Source organism: Natator depressus, chromosome 9 (assembly GCF_965152275.1).
Source record: "Natator depressus isolate rNatDep1 chromosome 9, rNatDep2.hap1, whole genome shotgun sequence".
Lineage (NCBI taxonomy): Eukaryota > Metazoa > Chordata > Testudines > Cheloniidae > Natator > Natator depressus.
Window position 1 is genome coordinate 87,443,695 of NC_134242.1, and position 23,967 is coordinate 87,467,661.

A 23,967-nucleotide genomic window follows, 5' to 3' on the forward strand; every position below is an offset into this window, starting at 1 on the left:
TTACCGGGGATTGGTGCTGCTGCGATCAATGCAGTGAGGGTCGATTTAGCGGGTCGAATGAAGACCCACTAAATCAACGGCAGAGTGCTCTCCAGTCGACTCCTGTATTCCACCAGAATGAGAAGAGTAAGGTAAGTTGACAGGAGAGCGTCTCCCGTCGATGCAGCGTGGTGTAGACACCACAGTAAATTGACCTAAGCTACATTGACTCCAGCTACGTGATTCACGTAGCTGGAGTAGCATAACTTAGGTCAACTTACCCTGGTAGTGTAGACAAGGTCTAAGAATGGATCAGTTCCTCTCTTCTCACCTACAGGAGCAAGGGTCTAATAGATGAAGCATTGGAAAGGGAAAAATCTTCTCTCAGACAAGCAGCGTATTGCGTGTGTGCATCTGGAAATGGCCAAACAAGAAGCACGAGGTGAAATCACTATCCTGTAGCAGAGAGATCCACCATTCCAGATGTGATCAAAAGCTTTCCCCTCTCCAAGGTTGCGAGGACCTCCACACTGATCAGCTTGTTTATGCCACTAAGTTGAGCACATAGTCAGTAATGCAATCAGCTCTGCAAAGATCATGATGTTGGAAATGTGCGCCAGACTCCATTAACCTCTGTGGATTCAGGGCCTGAGTGGTACAAAGCCACTAGCCAAGTAACTCATCAGTTAACGATGTCAGATCCTCATGCTGGCTGAACCCCAGGTAATTGGATCCTTTCTTGGCAACTGTGCTTGGCAGTCCTTCATGCCTGACTGGTGAATTGAATTCCGGCTCTGATCCTGATCCAAAGTTGTACTTATCAGCCACAAATCTGTACACAGCTTTTTTCTTTTCTTTTTTTCCTTTGGTAGCTCTAGATCTATGCTTTGTTATGGTTCCACAGCTTCTGGATCAACACCTGTGAGATCAGGATCCAGAATTTGCAGGCAGAATCCAAGCTCTGTGCATCCAGATCCCAGCATTGAGAACCAGGAGCCAAGTTTGTTATTTAATAGTTATTGGCATAGATGTGCTTCTCGAATAACATACCAAATGTGATGCCTGTCAATGGTGTTGAAGATATTTCCCTAACACAGAAGGATCAACTTGTTAACCCATTTTCAAATATTTCTATGAAGTTCTAGGTATATTGCCTTTTCCACTTGATTCATGTACACTACATATTTAAATTACCGTAGTTTTTAACCTGATAAATGAGGACTAAAGATTAAATGAATAATTTGCAAAATTAAATTCAGTCCTAATTGGTTTCTATCAAGCATAACACCTCTCATACAAAGGTAGAAATGACCAAAGACAAGAATAAAGTTATCTTGTGATGAATCCACATTAAATTCAATCTTAGCTGTTTCAAGAATTAATTGTACTATAAGAAAAGTTAGCTTTTCATTTTCCAATGTCCTGGTGTCAGCTATTTTTCTTATCTTGGTTATAGTCACACATTTGACAATTGCTTGAAGCTCTTAGCATACTGAAGAGCATGTTTGCTAGGAGATGATAATGGAGAAGTCATTATTTTAATGCTTCTGAAGTAGTTAAATATACAAGAAATACTATAGCTACAGCTTACTTTGTGGCGATTGGTTACCTTTTAACAGCACACTTCACCTGCGACCATTTGCATACTGTCGAAGTTAATGAGAATTTTGAATGTAAAAGGACTGCAGCACTGATGCCTTTATATGCAACGAATTGAACCCAATCCTGCAAGGTGCTGACCAAACTCGACTTGTATTCTAGAGGGAGCTGAGGGTCCAGAGCATCCAAAAGGGACAGAGCACCCTTACTTTTAATCATCCGTAAATATTGCTTGAATTCAGAACAAAAAACAGGATTTCCTTCAGGTGTATGCATGTTTACTGTGTTAACTTTCCACAAATATTCTAACAAAAAAGTCTACTGGCAGGAACATGGAGAAACCGTTAATTATAAGTGAATCAAAGAATATTCATGGAAAGTGAAATTTGAACTCAAAGGGCCAAGTGTTCACACTATAAAACTATTTCAAAGAATTACGCTGATCCAGTCAGGGAAGAGAAAAATGCCATGTGACCTACGTGCCCAGTCCCAAATAAACAACACAGCTCTTAATTTCATTCGTGAGTACTAACAGTAAACTGCTTGCCAACAATCTACAGACCAAGAACTATTGGTAAAACCATTTGACAAACAATTACAAATAATAAATAAATTTAGAAAAGTCTAAGTGCTTGTGGATGATTCACAAAGAAGAAAAATAGGCTCAATTAATCAGATAATTTCCTCAGCTTTAGTAATTTATCAAAATTAGTTCCACTAGAGCACCTCTCAGTCATAAGAAATAAATAACTTGCTCATAAACATGCTCCAAGTAGATATCTAAATACTGTCGTGAATAAAATGTACATTTTGTATTTTATGTCATTGGAGGCTTGCACTCCTTATTTATTCATACCGCAAATCATTAGGAAAATACATACATCATTGAAGTGGAACATAGCGATTAATTACACATTGGTGCAGAAAGATACAGACTATTGGTAAATAACTAGGACTGTGCTCTGAACTTGAATGTGTGAGGTCTTTCTGACTGCTTCTTAGGCCTGAGTCAGGCTTGTTCAGGCATATTACTGCAGTATGTGTGCTCCAGCAAGATACATCTATATGCTGATCAAACACAGATTTATTGTGCTGATTGCTATACAGGAACAAGCAACCAGCCTGAAGTGGATATTATTATTTGTAAATTGCAGATCACATCCATCAGGGTGATTGGTTTTCCTTCTGCTGCATTGTAAACAGAGGAAAGGGACACAACTGTTTCTCTGAATCCTGAAAATATGAAACTGAGCTGTCAAGATGGAATTTCTGATTAAGACGTTTTGTAAGTCAAGTGTAGATTTCTAGTCTGAATATTGAACAGAATTTTCTTTTTATGCACATTAAATTCAGGTGTATGTGGGCTGTACGTGTGTTGTGTCAGATCTTACAGCCTTTCAGAAATTGTTCCCTTGTTGTTAGTGTGCACGTTGGGGATCAGAGTGAGTGTGTGAACAACCGTGAAGCTGGTGCCCTCGCTCTTCTTCACAATCTGCTTCAGAAGCAAAAAAGGGGAGAGACAGCAGAGGGGCAACATAGGAGGGGGCCAAAGAGGAAATGGGAAGGTGGGACAGAGGGGAAAAATGAGGAGCAGGAAGAAAACAGCTTGAGGACTATGACTGGGCTCAGAAGGGTTCTGACCTTTGTCTAATTGGTGGGGGGTGTAGTTTCAGGAAAGAAATGGCTGAAACCACACCCCTGCTCAGGACTCCAGAGTACCGGTAAGTCCTTTAAGTTACTTTCACCCCTGATTAAGCCCTACGAGTAGCAAACGGATGTTTTCATATGGAAGGCTCTAGCCATATGTAGAGATAGGAACCTTCATGTTCAGCTTTTGCTCATTGTGTATATTTGGGATCCCCAAAAGTCTTCTTATGAATGAAAACATAATCAAAGTCTGTTTTAATGCTGATATAACTGTGTAAATGTTTTCAAAACCATGAGATTTTTGCTGGTGAGAAAAGGAATGTCAAAGTTCACCCTACTGTTGGCATTTTACTCTTCCCATCGGCATTTTATTTATTATTATTATTATCATCATGGTGACATAGGTGCAGCTAGAGCTTTGGGAAACACATATATTAGGCCAAATCCTACAAGCCTTCAGGCTAATTTTGACAGGTGTTGAGTTTTATGTTAGACAAGCCTGTGATTCAATGCACCCAGACTTTTTAAAGGTGACCTACAAAGCAAAAACAAAATTGGTTTTGTGCCATATTTGCTTGTTTATCATTAATAAAAGCAGCCTAAGAGCACTGCATTTTATTTACTGTTAGTTTGTTCTTTTGCAGCAGAAATGCAGGCTTTATGTCCCCTATCTTAGTGAAAACAAACAAACAAACAAACAAACATTCTATGAGCACTGGAGAACTAGTGCATTTATGATATTTGAGAAGTGTAGCAAAAAATCCCTAATACTGTCTAGGCTATTGTAGTGTTGTCAAATTGAAAAGGCTTCTGAAATTAACTCCCTGTCCCTAATGGAACAGCAATGGGTAGGGGCAGAAACACAAACGTAAGTGTAAGTAGCATGTCACCAATTTTAAAAATGATTCCCATTAGGGAATTTGCACTACTGAGATTTCTAAATAAAATGCAACATTTACTTTAAAATAAATTAAATAATTACCGTTTGTAAAGTGAAGCAGCAGACACCAAGTTCTATTCCTATATTGAAGGGAGTGGCATTTTCTGACACAGGAGATACACCCATCAAGAATTGCTTTCCGCTGGACCACAGCTGGGAACAAGAGGGAGATGCAATTTCTAAACCATATATTTTTTTCATCCTTCAGAAACTGAATGCCTCTGCTCAGGGATGTTTGACATCTGCAGTTTTAGAGTTTCATTATGGTTCATTTCCAATCTCATTGATTCATGACACACAGAAAATAAAGCAGAATACAATGCTACATGGTATCTAAACTTTAAATACCACTGCTGCATTGAGGCCTGATCAAGAGCCCAGTAGACTAAATGGAAATCAATGATTTCACTGGACTTGGGATCAGGAACCCAATGTAGACTGGTTCCAGCTATCATGACGAAGACCAATAATTAGTGCAATATGCCTAGGAGATAGATTACAAAAGAGTGGTTTAAATGTATGTAGGTGGCATCAGCATTTGATAACAGTGCAATGAAAATATCATATTGGGGCATTCAGGTCAGCTAAACTTGAACTTACAATGTTTAGATTTAGTATGAAGATCTCAAAAAGGTTGTGTCAAGAATGGAGGTAATTCTCCCCTCCCCCAATCCATTCACTCAGTCCTACTTACCTGTGAATTATCTTGCTTCCACTGGTGTAATTTTTATCACGGTATCGTCATGTTGTGTTTAACAGAAGCCTACAATTGAAAATAACTTCTTTACATTTGCATTTAATTACTGTATATGATACATATGAAGTAACCCTCTAAGACTTTATTTGATCTTTAACTACAGATGTCTTGGTAGCACTTCAAATGATATTACAGAATTAAGCTGTCAGGGTTCAGAAAGTTCTATTGCAGAAAAATATTGATCTGAACTATGACATGTGATCTAAAACAATAAAGTTTGCCAAATAGTGCACAGGAGATCCTTTAAGTCATAGCCTGAGCATTCCACATTTAAGTATTTCTATGGAGAGCGCTATCCAGAAGAACGCTATATTATAAACACATACAATATCATAGTTAGCACTGAATTAGCTCCATTACTACCTATGAATATCATATTTTATCAAGACACACTACTGATTAAAATAACCTATCATCAGCTACTGCACCTGTGAGCATTACGATATTCTAGCATGTTACCTTCCTCTGCAAAATTCGAGTCAGCTGTTTGGTACTTGAATGAATCACCTGACAAATACTGTTTCTGCCACAGCATTCAGCGTGAAACATTCAGCATCACTTTCTACCACTCAACCTGGCATTTGTCTCTGAAGGTGTAAAGAAGAAGAGGCATCAAAAGACAATTGTAAATGCTCACTGCCAGTTGGCTTCAAAAGGTGTGGGAGACAAATGTACGCCATTAGCCATTAATGCCGGTCTAAACAGCAGTCCTGATGAGCAGGAGACATCAGTGGGAGGGGAAATGTCAATCAGACACTGATAACAGAGAAATAGACACATGCCTAAATAACAAAGGGACAAATCAGGACTGCCCCAGTGTGGGTTCATTAGGAGGTGGAAAGAGCACAGCATCTGAAGAAGAGGCAGCCATAAAATAGCTGCCTGGACCAAGGAGGATGGGGGCTGCTAGCGCTGCCACCAGCAATCAATTCCCCAGAAGCAAATTGTCCGGATGATAGCTGTGCTATAGCTCCACCCCTGCATGCTGGACAGCAGCTAGAGAGGCAGAGCACAAGTGACATCCTTCAGGGTGCAATGCTTACCCTAACCACCCCCCGCGCAGGAGCTCTGTGTCTGCTCTTGGCCTCAACAGACATATCATCTTCAGCCACTGCTACTAGACCCACCTTCTCCACACTCCTCAACCCAGCCTGCCTTAGGGAGGCCTGATTGACCCCAAAGATTACAGACCATTTGTGGATAAATAAGGCTAGATTCTGGTCCTCAGCCCGGCTGGTTTGCATATCTACAGCCCGGTATCTACATCCCAGTTTGCATATCTACATCCTGCTGTAGCCAGATAATTAGAAGGGATTGTTATTTTATTGTTTTAGTGGGAGGTAAATGTTCTCAATTGGTTAACTGAGAAATGTGCAGATGTCTGTGGACAGTTTAAATAGCTACCCAATTCAGTTTCTTAGCTCTCAGGATATCATCATGTTCTCAGTTTGGACTAGTTTTGAAAATAAAGACAGTCTCATAAGGCATACACACAAGGGGACATATTAAGGTTGCACAGGCAACCTTAACTCTCATGTTTCCTAACTTCTGAGTGCTTGACTTATCCACCATAATAATGTTCTCTTAACAGTTTGTGTGTGATTTCCTAGGTTTTTAAAAAAGGAAATTGAAAAAACAGAAATTCTATCATCTGGCATCACATTGACACCCACATGGATTATCAACAGGATTAGAACTTTTAGATCAACCACACAGAACGTGGTCACTTGAAGTAACAGAGTAGGTGATAGCAACAGTAGGTTGTCATCATCTATGTGGACCAGACAGAGAGAGAGGAGATTCTTTGCCAGTAGGTGTCACAAATATTTTCTGATAGCAGAAGAATGGCATGTGCTCTAGTGGGCATAAACGCTTGCACCCATTCCCTCTGAGCTTCACGCCTTCTGTCCTGTGCCCTCCAGCCTGCCCCCAACTTTCCCAGCCTCAAGCTTCCCCCACCCCAGCTCCGTGTCCGTGTCCGTAGCCACCTTGTACAGTCAGTCCCAGTTACTCCCCTCCTAGCTCCTTGTCCAATCTTTCTCTCTCTCTTTTCCCAATCTTTCCACCTCCCAGCCTCCAGTTCCCTGCCTCTCAGCTACATTTCTACTCCCCACTTTTTCCCAATCCCAGTCCCTCTCCCTAATCTCTTCCTCCAGTCTCCTCCCCTGCAAGGTTCTTTGTCCTACTCTTTGTCCAGCTAATTCCAATCTTTTCCCTGCATTCTGTGTCCCCATCAGATGTCCCTCCTTTCCCCTGCCCTACTGGTTCCCAATGTCTTCACCCAGCAGTCCCAGTCTCCCCTGAGGTCAGACTAGATGATTTAATTGTCCCTTCTTGACTTAAAATTTATGAATCTTCTCTTCCACACCCCCCAGCTCCAAGTCTTCTCCCACCCAGTGCCCAGGTCTCATCTCCTTGCCTGCCAGTACCCGTCTCCCCCATGCCAGCTTCTAGTCCCAGTGATGCATTCCCCATCTCTCTCAAGACTCCTTGGCCCAGTGTATCTTCCCACTTCCCCAAGTCCAGCTCTTATCACCTCTGCAATCAAATCAAACAGCTGCATTCTCTACACTGCCTTGGCACAAGCAGGGGTGTAACTGAAAGCATAGAAAAGAGTCTCCTGGCTATCTGTTCAAGTGCCCAGACCTAGACCCGGCATAGCCTGCAGCAGCCCAGAGTTGCAGCTATCTGAAAAGTCCTGCTCATTCCTGGGCTGGAGCACGCTCAGTGACAACATAATCTTCAGAGGGTTTTTTGGGGTTTTTTTTGCTTAAAGCCCTAGTAAGTCTCTGAGCATGTGTAAACTTTGATTTTTAAAAAAATTTATAAATTGGCCGAATTTGGGAAGATTTTCACACAGAGATGACAAAGGGCACATTCCTGACACAAAGGCTACCCTCCCCTGCCCCCACCAACTTTCAAGTTCCTGCTTCAAACCATGGGGTGCTAGAGGTTTTTCAAAGAAAAGGTTGCCAGAATTTTTTAACATGTATTTTTTCCAGCCTCATTCTCTGTAACTGCCAGGCCCGTGGACTGGGGGGGGGGGAAGCGCCTAAAGGGGGTAATTACCCAGGGGCCTGAACAATTTAAAAGGTCCCAGGGGCCCACCGCAGTGCAGTTGGGCTAAGGCAGGCTTCTTGCCTGCTCTCACTCCGCGCCGCTCCCGGAAGCAGCCCTACAGCCCCTGGGGGGGACAGTGGGTCTCCATGTACTGCTACCGCCCCAAGTGCTGACTCTGCAGCTCCCATTGGGCAGGAACTGTGGCCAATGGGAGCTGCAGGGGCGGTCCTGTGGGCAGCGGTGAGCGGAGATCCCCTGGGCTGGGCCCCACATCTAGGAACTGCTGCCAGAGGGGTGTGCCAGTCACTTTCGGGAGCCACCCGAGGTAAGCACTGCACCCCCCCGCACCCGAACTCTCTGCCCCACCCTAGAGCCCACACCCAAACTCCCTCCCAGAGCCTGAACCCCTCACCCCCTCCCGCAACCAAACTCCCTCCAAGAGCCAAACCCCTCACCCCCTCCTGCACCCAAACTCCCTCTCAGAGCCCGACCCCTCACCCCTCCCAAACTCCCTCTCAGAGCATGCACCCGCACCCCCTCCTGAACCCAATGCCCTGCCCCCGCCCAGACCGAGCGGCAGAGGGAGGGGGGATGGAGTGAGCAGGGGGCGGGGCCTCTGAGAAGGGGTGGGACGGGGCAGGACCTCAGGGAAGGGGCAGGGTAAGGGTCTTTGGGTTTGCGCAATCAGATAGTTAGCAACCCTACCGGGCGGGCATGTAAAGCCCTGGCCGTGCCGGAAGAGCACGCCCAGAAGTGCAGCTGGCAGCTTGCTGAGCACCAGCCAGTGCAGGCGCAGAACCGCCCAAACGTCAGGTGGACCATGTCTGTGTGGGCACAGCTTGTGCGTGCGCGGGGTCCCATTAACTGCTCTGCCCTGGAGCCCGGAATTGCTGCCGAGCAATTCTGACTGAAATCTCTCAGAATAATTCAGCCTGAAGCAGCCACGTGGCACGGAAAATTTCAGTCAAAATGGTTTAAGTTTTGAAAAGTTAAAAGCAGCTGTGGTGGGTAACCTTAATAATAGGTGTTGCTACCAGCTCTCCTTGTAATGAGTCCATCCCGTTACAACATACAGGACACAAAAATAAAAAGTATATAAACCCTTATGCTTCTGGGCTTAAACCACTAACGGAGGTTAGGAAGAAACATTCCATAGGGCAGGTAATTCAAATAAGTGTTTTCTTAGGGATATCTGGTGTCTTGCTGGCCACATTCAGAGACAGATTACTATCTGGATGACAAATGTGCATGATCTATTATCACAATTCTGAGGAAATGTAGATGGTTTAACTTTTGTCCTTTCCAAGTTATATGGTTCACGTAGCTGTTTGCTCTCTTTTAATGTTCCTCGTTTAGCCACTCAAAATTAGAGAAGGCCCCAAAGCCATAAAATTCACATCTGAATCAAAACTTCTCCAAAGTTGAGGCATGTTCAGCTCCAGGGCTTTGAATTTCAGGTCCAAAACAGGCCTGTTACTCATTATACAGGTGTATGACATTGGTTCAAAAGATGGATGCTCTTCAAACTCTACATAAAATAATTCCACATACAAATGAACTGGGGACGCCACATATTTGATCTTGCTTTAATATTATGCAAATAGCTCATTGTGTTAATTATACACAGAAGTAAATTATGCCCTTGAAATGTGTCTCAAGCAAGATTTAAACAGATTTATTATTGCAGTGCTTCATCTGTGAAAGACTTTTTCTGTACAGCTAAACACATTTTGTGTGTTATGCTATCAAAGGATTAAAGAACTTTCTTATGGATCTAAATTAGAGAGAGTAGAAATACAAACATCTTGGGAATTATCTTATAGTCATATATATATCTGTTCTTCCCTGTTAAATATTTCCCTGATCCTGGATTCTATAGATAAGAGTTTTCATCTGTCAAGGTTACAGGCTTTCTTTGTTTCCAAACTGAACATAGCATCTCTTTGAGAACACAAGGTGTGATGCTTCAGAAGTGGCAGTACCTGGCTCAAATGCCAGCATTGGCATGGCCTTTCCAAGCGAACAGTGACAGATGGTAGTTAAACTAGCAGTGATACTCCAAGTGCGAAGTTGAATACTTTCCTCCTCTATCTTGTGTTCTTAACATATCTTTGTACAGTTTTTTGTTTTTCCAGGAACCAATTAAGCAAGTAATAAGTAGAGTCCAAATGAATTGAAACTGTGCTCAAGATGAAAGCTTTGGCAAGTTGTTTTTATGCTGCAGCTAGATCACATGCTATGTGTCTTTCAAAGTCCTTGGATTTAATGGAACTTGCTTCAAATCATCATCATTGTTGTCATTCTTTCCCATGAAATCAGTTGTGCAGCAGGAGAGTTTTCATGGCCAGCATCCTTAAGAACAAAGAGCATTTTAGGCAAGAATAACATGGCTTTAGACTGCCCAGTGTGTACAGTACTACAGCAGCAAGAACAAAATAACTATTGCAGTGAAGCTCTTTATAAGAATTGCTGATGGAAAGAATACAGCCTCAATAAGAATGAATTCTCTGTGTCCCAAATTGTGGCTAACTTAGCTTGTTTTCTGTGTATTGCCCTTTTACTTTCCAGGAGTCTGTTCTCGGCAAAGGCAGGTGCATTCTGTGAAGTAGAGCTAGGGCAATACATCACACAGAAGATTTGCACCACAATTCCCCACTTTACTTTTGTTCTTTCTTTTACTGGTTCCATTATCTAAAATAAAAGTCATAGTCATCATAGAAGTGGCATGTTTGGGGCTCTGACCCGGAGCGGCCGTTCGCCTCTCTGGTTTTCTGGTAGGCTTGCCTCAGCTCCTTAAGTTTCACGTGGCACTGCTTCGGGTCCCTGTTATGGCCTCTGTCCTTCATGCCCTGGGAGATTTTGACAAAGGTTTTGGCATTTCAAAAACTGGAACGGAGTTCTGATAGCACGGATTCCTCTCCCCATACAGCGATCAGATCCCGTACCTCCCGTTCGGTCCATGCTGGAGCTCTTTTGCGATTCTGGGACTCCATCATGGTCACCTCAGCAAGGTATTATTGTTATCTTACAGCTGCAAAAAACAGAGAGTGTGTGGTTAAGGAATTCACCAAAGTCCATGCAGCAAACTAGAGTCAGAGGAAGAATGAGAACAGGATTACCCTTGAGCTCAGCTCCATAGTCCATGTTCCCTGTTCTCTCAATGTCCAGGAACTGCACTATGAAGACAGATTTAATATTCTCTGTTGCCTTTAGTAGCAACGTTGTTTTACCTCCCTGCAAAGAAGCTATTAGAACATACACACTCGGAAACTGCAGCAGTTTATGACCACAAACCCTGCAGTAATGTTACTGTAAGCTGTGCTTTCAGCTATTTCTGTGGACGTTTTCATTAGGGAGAAACCGATTTATTAGGCAGGATTTTGTGTAATCCCTGTATTTTATAATATATTTCCACTCCAACCCTTTAACCTAGCTCATACTCCAGCTCTTCCCTTTATGGGTGTATGATGGGTATTGTATTGTCCTGTATTGTTTTCTTGTGTACTGTAATTGTCTGAATTAGACAGAGAACTCTAATAGGGAGGGAGTATGCTTGTACAGTACTATGTACACATATGGAAATCTATTCACAATGTGCTCAATTTAACCCTTACACAGTGCTTTTTTCAGGGTCTGTTTATTTTTGAATCATTTATTTCCCCTACTGTCACAGTATGGCATTCGCCCATTAAGAGGGAAGATGCCAGTGAACATGTGACTGGTCAGTTGAGCCCCCTCGTTCGACTTAAGAGAGATCATGTGGGCCCTAAAGGGGAGGAAGTGGGTGGGTCAGAGACATGGCAAGTCAGAGCCTGACAGATTCAGGAAGGGACAGGTAAGAACTGCCTGAGACCCAGAGGAGCGAGAAGCAGCAAGGAAGAGCTGCCAGGAGTTGCTTGGGCAGGAGCTGAGTTCAGAAGCAGAGCAGTAACTGAGCCGCCGGTGAGGAGCTTAGAGGAAAGCTATTGGTGAGAACTAATGTAGGCTGGGGACCCCTGGTGAGCAGAAGGCTCAGGCAATGGCCCCCAGGAAAAGGGAAACCAAATGCAGAAGCAAGAAGGTTGGTGTGGGAGGGTGGATCCCCTGACCGGTTTAGGACTCCCAAGCAGGGAGACCTGGAAGAGTGGAACATTGCATGGAGTGGAGCCCTCAGAGTGAAAACCTGAAGGAAGGGCTGCGGTCAGTCTCAGGCAGGGAGGTCTGGAGAGTGGGGCCCAGGATCAGGGGCCAAAGGAACTGAGAACATACTGCTGCTATTGACTCTTAGGTGGGTGACTTGCTGGTGATATCTCAGGAGATGGGAAAAAATCCTCAGTACATTTATTGTGGAAATTTGAAAATGGTTTTACTTCAAGGTTTTGGCGGAAGTACTGCACAGGTGCATGTGAATAAATTACGCCCAGAGGTGGGCTTCATATCAGACTCTAAAAGTTCCTTTGTACTCGTCATAGAAATGGAAAACTGAGGCAGGCACACTTATTTTGCTGCAGGGGGCCGCCCTATGAAATATACGCTTTGTCACAGTATGTATTACCTCAGTTGAAGACCAACACAATTGGCCATCCTGATGATGCCACCCTTCTGCCAGGCTAGATGAAAGAGGGTAAATACACATAAGGGTCTATATTTACAACCATCACACCACTTGGGTAGAAGCAAAGAGGAGGGGCAATTGTACCTCATTTGTCTTGACAAAATGTCTATATTATTTGCTTTCAAGTAGATTGCTGTCCAATCTGAGGGCTTCGTGGCTGAGATTTAAGGAAGCAAATTGAATTGTTCTATTCTGTTCCATTTTGTACTGAGCTTTATCTGCACATTTTATATTTAAGTGATTAGTTACTGCCACACATACCAGGTGTAGAGGCTGAAATCCTATTTCATCTCTGCTTAGCATATCTCTGCAGTGTTACCTTATTTCCAAGATGACTGAAAACAAGAATTCAGAAACAACAGATGTTGGCAGGCTTCCAGTCACATGTACCCACATAGCTAGAAAGTTAAAAATATACCAACTCATACAAACAGACAAGTAGATAAGATAGAAAGGACTGATGGAATAGACAGACAGACATGAATATTCACAGAGGGCACTAGGCATGTTTCTGTCAATGAAAAAGGGCATAATTCAAGAGGAAGAAGGTTCTGATGACATTGTTCTAGAGGATGGAAAAGCTTACCAACAGATATTTGGATTAAACCCTTTATTGCCTGTCCTTAATTAGGCTTGGAAAGTCACTCATAAGAAACTGACTCTTCTTCCCTTACTCATTGTTCCCATACAGGAACACCCAGCCTTCCTATTAGGCATTACTAAGCTTTGGTCTACACTAGGAGTTGAGGTCGAATTTAGCAGCGTCAAATCGATTTAACCCTGCACCCGTCCACACGACAACATCCTTTTTTTTTTGACTTACAGGGCTCTTAAAATTGATTTCCTTACTCCACCCCCGACAAGGGGATTAGAGCTGAAATCGGCCAGGCCGGGTCGAATTTGGGGTACTGTGGAAGCAATTAGACGGTACTGGCCTCCGGGAGCTATCCCAGAGTGCTCCATTGTGACCGCTCTGGACAGCACTCTCAACTCAGATGCACTGGCCAGGTAGACAGGAAAAGGCCTGTAAACTTTTGAATCTCATTTCCTGTTTGGCCAGCGTGGCAAGCTGCAGGTGACCATGCAGAGCTCATCAGCAGAGGTGACCATGATGGAGTCCCAGAATCCCAAAAGAGCTCCAGCATGGACTGAACGGGAGGTACGGGATCTGATCGCTATATAGGGAGAGGAATCCGTGCTATCAGAACTCTGTTCCAGTTTTTGAAATGCCAAAACCTTTGTCAAAATTTCCCAGGGCCCGAAGGACAGAGGCCGTAACAGGGACCTGAAGCAGTGCCACATGAAACTTAAGGAGCTGAGGCAAGCCTACCAGAAAACCAGAGAGGCAAATGGCCGCTCCGGGTCAGAGCCCCAAACATGCCGCTTCTATGATGAGCTGCATGCCATTTTAGGGGGTTCAGCCACCACTACACCAGCCGTGTTGTTTGACTCCTTCAGTGGAGATGGAGGCAACACAGAAGCAGGTTTTGGGGATGAGGAAGATGATGTTGATGAAGTTGTAGATAGCTCACAGCAAGCAAGTGGAGGAACCGGTTTTCCCGACAGCCAGGAACTGTTTCTCACCCTGGATCTGGAGCCAGTACCCCCAAACCCATCCAAGGCTGCCTCCCAGACCCACCAGGTAGAGAAGGGACCTCTGGTGAGTGTGCCTTTTAAAATAGTATACATGGTTTAAAAGCAAGCGTGTTTAATGATTAATTTGCCCTGGCATTTGCGGCTCTCCTGGATCTACTCCCAAAGCCTTTGCAAAAGGTTTCTGGGGAGGGCAGCCTTATTCCGTCCACCATAGTAGGACACTTTACCACTCCAGACCAGTAACACGTACTCGGGAATCATTGTAGAACAAAACATTGCAGTGTATGTTTGCTGGAGTTCAAACAACATCCATTCTTTATCTCTCTGTGTTATCCTCAGGAGAGTGATATCATTCATGGTCACCTGGTTGAAATAGGGTGCTTTTCTTAAGGGGACATTCAGAGGTGCCCGTTCCTGCTGGGCTGTTTGCCTGTGGCTGAACAGAAATGTTCCCCGCTGTTAGCCACAGAGAGGGGATAGGAGGGAGGGGCTAGCCACGTGGTGGGAGGAGGCAAAATGTGACCTTGGGACAAAAGCACATGTGCTATGTATGTAATGTTAACAGCAAGATTTACCGTGAAAGAGTGTACCCATTGTTCTATAAAATGTGTCTTTTTAAATACCACTGTCCCTTTTTTTCCTGCACCAGCTGCATGTGTTTCAAGGATCACAGGATCTTCTCCGTCTCAGAGGCTAGTGAAGATTAGAAGGCGAAAAAAACGCACTCGCGATGAAATGTTCTCTGAGCTCATGCTGTCCTCCCACACTGACAGAGCACAGACGAATGCGTGGAGGCAGACAATGTCAGAGTGCAGGAAAGCACAAAATGACCGGGAGGAGTGGTGGCGGGCCGAAGAGAGTAATTGGCGGGCTTAAGAGAGGGCTGAAGCTGAAAGGTGGCGGCAGCATGATGAGAGGAGGCCGGATTCCATGCCGAGGCTGCTGGAGGATCAAACTAATATGCTCCAGCGCATGGTTGAGCTGCAGAAAAAGCAGCAGGGGCACAGACCGCCGCTACAGCCCCAGTGTAACCAACCGCCCTCCACCCCAAGTTCCATAGCCTCCTCACCCTGACGCCCAAGAATGCGGTGGGGGGGCCTCCGGCCACCCAGCCACTGCACCCCAGAGGATTGCCCAAGCAACAGAAGGCTGGCATTCAATAAGTTTTAAAGTTTTAAACTTTTAAAGTGCTATGTGGCCTTGTCCTTCCCTCCTCCACCACCCCTCCAAGTGCTACTCTCCTCCACCACCCTTCCCGGACTACCTTGGCAGTTATCCCCCTATTTGTGTGATGAATTAATAAAGAATGTATGAATGTGAAGCAACAATGACTTTATTGCCTCTGCAAGCAGTGATCGAAGGGAGGAGGGGAGGGTGGTTAGCTTACAGGGAAGTAGAATGAACCAAGGGGCGGGGGGTTTCATCAAGGAGAAACAAACAGAACTTTTACACTGTAGCCTGGCCAGTCATGAAACTGGTTTTCAAAGCTTCTCTGATGCGCACCTCACCCTCCTGTGCTCTTCTAACTGCCCTGGCGTCTGGCTGCGCGTAACCAGCGGCCAGGTGATTTGCCTCAACCTCCCACCCCATCATAAATGTCTCCCCCTTACTCTCACAGATATTGTGGAGTGCACAGCAAGCAGTAATAACAATGGAAATATTGGTTTCGCTGAGGTCTAACGGAGTCAGTAAACTGCGCCAGCATGCTTTTAAATGTCCAAATGCACATTCTACCACCATTCTGCACTTGCTCAGCCTGTAGTTGAACAGCTCCTGACTACTGTCCAGGCTGCCTGTGTATGGCTTCATAAGCCATGGCATTAAGGTGTAGGCTGGGTCCCCAAGGATAACTATAGGCATTTCAACATCCCCAACGGTTATTTTCTGGTCTGAAAAGTAAGTCCCTTGCTGCAGCTGTTCATACAGACCAGAGTTCCTGAAGATGCGAGCGTCATGTACCTTTCCCGGCCATCCCACGTTGATGTTGGTGAAATGTCCCTTGTGATCCACCAGTGCTTGCAGCACTATTGAAAAGTACCCATTGCGGTTTATGTACTTGGTGTTCCGGTGCCAAGATAGGGATATGGGTTCCGTCTATGACCCTACTACAGTTAGGGAATCCCATTGCAGCAAAGCCATCCACTCTGACCTGCACATTTCCCAGGGTCACTACCCTTGATATCAGCAGATCTTTGATTGCGTTGGCTACTTGCATCACAGCAGCCCCCACAGTAGATTTGCCCACTCCAAATTGATTCCCGACTGACCGGTAGCTGTCTGGCATTGCCTTTGATTGTCTTTGATTGCGTTGGCTACTTGCATCACAGCAGCCCCCACAGTAGATTTGCCCACTCCAAATTGATTCCCGACTGACCGGTAGCTGTCTGGCATTGCGAGCTTCCACAGGGCTATTGCCACTCACTTCTCAACTATTCTCATCTTGGTATTCATGTGCTTCAGGACAGGGGAAAGCAAGTCACAAAGTTCCATGAAAGTGCCCTTACGCATGCAAAAGTTTCACAGCCACTGGGAATCATCTCAGACCCGAAACACTATGCGGTCCCACCAGCCTATGCTTGTTTCCCGGGCCCAGAATCAATGTTCCACCGCATGAACCAGCCCCATTAGCACCATGATGCCTGCATTGCCAGGGCCCATGCTTTGAGAGAAGTCTGTGTCCATGTCCTCATCACTCTCGTCACCGCGCTGATGTTGCCTACTCGCCCGGTTTTGCTTTGCCAGGTTCTGGTGCTGCATATACTGCTAGATAATGTGCGTGGTGTTTAATGTGCTCCTAATTGCCAAAGTGATCTGAGCGGGCTCCATGCTTGCCGTGGTATGGCGTCTGCCAGAAAAAAGGTGCGGAACTATTGTCTGCCATTGCTCTGACAGAGGGAGGGGCGACTGAAGACATAGCTTACAGGGTTGGCTTACAGGGAATTAAAATCAACAAAGGGGGTGGCTTTACATCAAGGAGAAACAAAAACAACTGTCACACAGAATGGGCTCCTCAGAGATTGAACTCAAAACCCTGGGTTTAGCAGGCCAATGCTCAACCCACTGAGCTATCCCTCCCCCTGGTATTCCAGGCAGGACTGAATCTCCATTAAACTTTTCAAGGTGCCCCTGACAGACCTCAACAAAACAGCCATTGTTGATTTCACAGAAGGAGGGAGAGAAGGGGGAACAAATGAATACAAAACAAATCTAGTCTATTTCTTGTTTTGATCCACTCCATCTATCTTTTACATCTTTGGCTGGCAGCAGACAGTGTAGTAGGACTGCAAGCCATCCACATCTCCTGGCTGCTCAGCAGAAGACGGTGCAATAGGACTGCTAGCCATCCTCATCTTCTGCCTGCCTGGCAGAAGATGGTACAATAGGACTGCCTGCAGTACTAAAGAGAATGACCTGGTCGAGTCACTCCTAATTTAGTCCCTGTGCCCATGTCTTCCCAAGCGCTCCTGACCGACCTCACCGACGCGGCCAAGAGCACCTAGGACATGATGACAATGGTTATCAGGCCTACTGCACCGTCTGCTGCCACAAGGCAATGAGCTGCTGCTGTGTAGCAAAGCAGTACCATGTCTGCCAGAACCCAGGAGACGTACGGTGACAGTGAGCTGAGCGGGCTCCATGCTTGCCGTGGCATGGTGTCTGCACAGGTAACCCAGGAAAAAAGGCGTGAAACGATTGTCTGCCATTGCTTTCATGGAGAGAGGGAGGGCCTGACGACATGTACCCAGAACCACCCACGACAATGTTTTTGCCCCATTAGGCATTGGGATCTCAACCCAGAATTCCAATGGGCGGCGGAGACTGCGGGAACTGTGGGATAGTTACCCACAGTGCAGCACTCTGGAAGTCGATGCTAGCCTCAGTACTGTGGAAGCACTCCGCCAAGTTAATGCACTTAATGCACTTAGAGCATTTTGTGTGGGGACAGACACAATCGACTATATAAAAATGATTTCTAAAAAACCGACTTCTATAAATTTGACCTAATTTCGTAGTGTAGACATACCCTAAGGCTATAAATTAACCTAGGTGATAAACAACTGTTATGTTTCCTCTGATCTACTAAGGAAATCAGATGTTAAAGCTTTTCATCAGCTAGCTTGTATATTACATCTCCTTGGCAGTTTTGCATTTTAAGCGAGCCAACCATTTCCATGTGGCCTATAAAAAAAGTCTTGAAAACGAATTGTAGTAGTTTTGGCCTATTTTTTCTGATTTCCATCAAATTCTTAAATTAATTATGTTTCTAACCCTTACACGGACTAACTGAGGGTTAAAGTGGGGAAGGATATGGGAATACAGTTGGCCTGGAAGGAGAGTTTACAGCAAGGGCATTTTGTTAAGTACAAATATATAAGAATCCTAATATAAGTTGCTGTTTATGGTGCCATATGGTACCATTTGTCTGTTTCCAGACAGGTATGCTGGATTCCTTGGCATGCCCTGAATACAATATACAAGAGTCCCAAAGGGCTATGTGTGTTGAGTTGCCACAGCTCCATGGTCAGCGCAAACCAAACAGTACTTAACCAGAATTTTGGGTGATGAGTGGTAATTGTTGAGTTTGGGACAGACAGCCTCCTTTGATGGCTCCAAAATCATTATTAATATTATTTGTGCTGCAGTAGCACCGAGGTGCCCTAGTCATGGATTGGGACCCCAGTGTGCTAGGTGTGCTGTACCAACAGGGATCAAAAAGATAGTCACTGATGCAAAGAGGGTTGGTTTCAGCCAGACCTTTACAGAGCACATTATGGATAAGTTTTAAATTCCCGAATACTGTTGTTTAGAATGAAAACGGCTGACCCTTGTTATTGCTGCATTGGTACACCCATTCCCTATATTTCCCTTTAAAAAAAAAAAACCTTCAATTTAATGCTGGTGAAAGGTGCAGGACTAACAGCATTAGAGACCTAGGGCCCCTCTTCCTGCATATACAGCAATGCAAACTCCCCAGGGCTGTGCAAGCAACCTGGCTCAACCCTGAGCTGGAAGGACCAACCTGAGGGGTGAAAGGGTAGTTCAGTCTTTTGTCCATTCAGTCTGTGGCTTTTCTGCCTACATTCCCCCAAAGCAGGCCTATTTTGATAAAGATTTTTGTGATATAGACATTTATGAAATAGAAACTGGCCAGAAATGACCAACTCTTTTCACATACACCATGAAATAGCTATCAGACGACAGCTACTGTTGGTCATTGTTGACCTGGGCCAGATTTGACCCAAAGAAGGAACTGCAAGTGAAAGACTCTGTTGTCTATTAGCCAGCCAGTCCCATTTGGTATTTTTATCTTTCCCATTTTTTAATACTCTACATGAACCATCTTTCAAAGGCGGTGTGTTTGTCCTGCAGAATTTAAGTTAAATGCAGGTTGTGCGCAATTCTAGCGGTGGGATAATGAGATTCACTAAAAGTCACTCAGGACCAGACCCCAAGTTCCTTATTTTTTTTCAGTTTTGAGGTTCAAGCAAATTGCCATGGTCTTCAGTTGGAAATGGGAGTAAGTCCTGAGTAAGGGCTGCAGCACTTGGGCCTGAAAGTTACTAATTCCTATGGCCAAGGGCTGCGTGCCCTCGGCCCTTTGCTGGGTTGAGCCCATCAGAAGGAGTGAGCAACACAACTCTGTGAGGGAAAGCATTCCAGCTTTATTCAGGTAAACTGACTTGAATGTAAATGAAGTCTAGAAGACTTTTATTAAAACCTTTAAAAAAATGTAATGTGGCCTAATGACAGCATTTTTATATCTCAATGACAAAATACTTAGAGTACAAATAATTTTATAATAAACCTTGTTATCCAAGGTATGATATACAACCAATTGTGGAATGTAACAGGCTGCCGGTGTTTTCCTGAAACTCTGTCCCTACTAGCAGGTGTTGATCCTTCTTGAAAGAGTTTGTTGGATTACACTGACTCTGTGAGGAAGGTGACTTCTCACCAGATATCAGAAAGGTGCATACACTCAAAATTTGGTCCATTAGGCTTTCTATTTTAGCAGCCAGTCAAATAGCTCAATGGCTAGAGGAAGACAGATACAATAGCAGTGACACTAAATGCAAACGGAGGACAGCATAGAAAGAAAACTAAATAAGAGCAATACTGTGGAAACAATTTGAATGTTAGTATTTTGAATGACTGGATGACTCAAAGGATAGGCAATAAGGCACTGTTTTTTCACATGCGGAGTGGGGCATCAGTTCAAACCTCTCCTAGGTCAGAAGCAATTCAAAGTTACTACTGCTTGATGGCCTAGGTGAAATGATTTCATGGTTTCAGTTCAGTTTCTAGGAGTCAGATTTGTATGCAACAATAACCACCATTACAATAAAAAGAAAAGGAGTACTTGTGGCACCTTAGAGACTAACAAATTTATTTGAGCATAAGCTTATAAACTTATGCTTATGCTATAAGCTTATGCTATAAGCTTATGCTCAAATAAATTTGTTAGTCTCTAAGGTGCCACAAGTACTCCTTTTCTTTTTGAGGATACAGACTAACAAGGCTGCTACTCTGAAACCACCATTATAATGAAATTCTACTACACTTTGATTGGAAGCCTCAGCAGAGAAACAAAGAAGCAGACAGTCCATGGAGTCTGAACTTGCCAGTCTGCTGCTCACAGGGTGATGCCTTCAGAACAATGGGATGGGGGTATTGTAGGGAAGATTGCACTGCTGGTGATATAGTACTTGTCCTCTGGATACATAGAGGATTTCAGTCTCCAGGGTTGGTAATGATGCAGGTTTCATGACTAATACATTTACTTAAAAGAGTACTTCCTTGAGAAACAAGAGAGGACTTAATAAATATTAAGAAGAGAGATGGGGCTGAACCAAAACCCTGGATCTGGAACCAAATCCAATGAACCCTGAAGTTTAGGAAGTTCCATTTCAGTTTACTAGAGAGACGGTTTCAAGGTGTGATCTCCGGTCCAAGCCCAGGTTCAGATCCAAGGTCATTCAGGTGGATTAAACAGGACAACATTTAAAATACAAAGGAAACTACTTTAGAAATTAACTAAGTTCCTGTTCATTCATTGTACTGGAGATTCATTTGCACAGGAAAACTACATTGCATAGGATTTTTTTAAAACATGCAGTATTGTTGGATACTCTCAATAAAGAAATTATTGAATAGTCATCTAGAAAACTGCAAGTGGTATGGCACAGATATCAAGTGAGATTCTGTAAGATAATCTTTTCTTGATGTGTTAATGTACCATTGTTTCCTCACACAAAAGCAAGTACAGAGGGCAAGAGAAAGTATGCTGCTCCTTTGTGTTGCTTTTTTCCCCTTAATGCTCTTCGGACTAAACTCTACGCAAAACTGGAACAGTGCCTTGGTAGTCTCACTACCAACTGCTACTGGATCATGCAGAACATAAAGCAGATGGAACATATTGCCAACAAATTTCCTTGCCAGCTAGCCAATCAGTCGAAACCATCCATAATTGGAAGTTGAGATAAGCGGACCATATTTTTTTAAAGGAAAAAGTTAAGGCAGGCAGGATTAGTGCTTATTCTCAGACACAGCACAGAGGGCACTGATCAGAAAGCCAAAAACGATGTAGCCAATGTCCCACTCTGCATAGTTTAGCAATTCAATGGAAGTCACTCCATGTGCTATGAAAAAAGTGTCCCAGTAAAAATAACCAAGGAAACAGTTCACCTTTACTCCCTGATCTAACAAATATTCTAAAAGATTTCTGGTTATCATTATGAATATAATAAATATGACTTGAATACTGTACTGTACTCATGAAGGTGTTGCAGTCACTTCAAGCTAAATTCCAAAAATATCACCCTCACTAAAATCAGTAATTCAGAGACTGATGATATAATGCAGTAAAGCTTCACTGCACTGTAACCTTGTCCCCAGAAGTCTTACTTCCTAGAGACAGTACTTTACAAGAATTACCATCACAGCACAAAGGCTTTGATGAGGAGAAGCAAACACCAAGGTAGTCTGGAGATACAGGGTAGCCAATGGCCCAGATTCTCCCCTACATCTGAGTTATGCTCTGACATAATGGCACATGATGGGGGATTGTGGCTCCCTGATCCTCAGCTGCCAGGTCCCGATGGATGTTAGAACACAAGGGAACATGTTCTAACTTCTGTCACTGGCTTACAGTCCATAATGGATGTTACAAAAGTGGGGGATCAAGTGTAGAGGAGTTCTGCTGTACCACACGCCCCTCTCTCCCCCCGCTTAAACCAGGGTAAGAGGAGTGATTGGTGAAGTCAGGTTAGACACACTTCTGACAGCTTTCCTCCAGGGGAGAGTTCCCTTACTTATGTTTTAAGTCTCCTGCATGCTGCTTAACCAGCATAAAGTGGCCTTAGTGGCCTGGAGAATCCAGCCCGTGGTATTTGGAGATCTGAATGAACGTTCAACTGAATGGAGATAAGTGCCCTACAAATCCCTAAAGGCCTGATCTCACATGAATAGTCCCTTTGATGTCAGTGCTGCTTGATCCAGAAGTAGTTGGTTGCAAGACCTTACTGAGCAAAAATAGAGAGGCAAAAGAGCATCTGTACTCCAAACAGGACTGCCTATGCAATCTGGGTCTGCAGGATCAGTCCCTAAGAGACAGATATTTGACTAAGTTACTTTGGTTTAGACTCAGGAACAGCACTTTGAGGCCTTTCTGTAAGGGTTGTGTCTCTTCCATTTTCAAAGTCCATTTTGGCTGACATACTGGGTAATTTGAATTTCCCTAGTTCTTCTGGAGTCATGTACGGCTTGTACTTATGTTCCAGTATTCTCTGCTGCCTATTTTCTGATGGGTTTTCCCTGGACACTTCCAACAGGGTTCAGTGAAACTAAATGAGCAGTCTGTTAGCAGAGCATGAGCACTCAGAACTGATGCATGTATACAGAATATGCCATAGACAACCAGAAAAAGGGAGTGGACCACTAAGCATTATACAGAATTGACTTATAAAGATAGGCAGAGTAGAAGCTCAAAACAGATGGAAATGCCCAACATCTGGTTCAATCATCAGTTCTGTCAGGTGGAGGAAATTTTGATTCTCTAGTTTTAATAACACATATTTACTGTCAGAAAATACTAGCTTTTCAAACATTGAAAAAAAATCACATCTCACTAAATGATTCTGCTGGACATAGAATGTAAAAGCTCACCAGAGTCCCGTAATGGTTTCTGATTTGACAAGACGCAGAAGTATGGGAAGTCAGGTTCATACCTGAATACTTTGATTAAATGGTAATCACATTATATTGCTATTTTGTTTTCAACATCTCAGACATTTACTATTACAAAGCAAATTTACACGCAGGCACAAAGAAGGCCTCAAGTGAGACAAAGATATTCTAGTCCCATCAAACATCTTCTGGAAGGACAGCAGTCTTTAAATTAAATTTCATGTAAAAGCACATTTTAAAAAATCCTAACAATATTACAGCTTTTAAAAAAATGTATTTAGTTAATTGAAATTAAATCAGAATGATTGTGACATTTTACATTTTTGCTTATAATTAATAAAAAGATCAATCAACAGCAAACCAAATGTAAAAGGGAATTAGCTTCTTCAGTTTGTGCATTAGTTTAATGTAGGAACAAAGTGAGTATTTCTGCTCTTTCTATTTTAGCCCACATTTGCTCTGCAGGCTTAAAGCAGGCTTCATAAACATATTATGATCACCCAAGTTTATCATTTTCTGAAAAACCCTGACGTAATTCAGATGACAGCTTTCTTCCTTTGGGTTCTTTTTTATCTTTTCCCTAAGCCTTTATACCTTTCCTTGGGCATG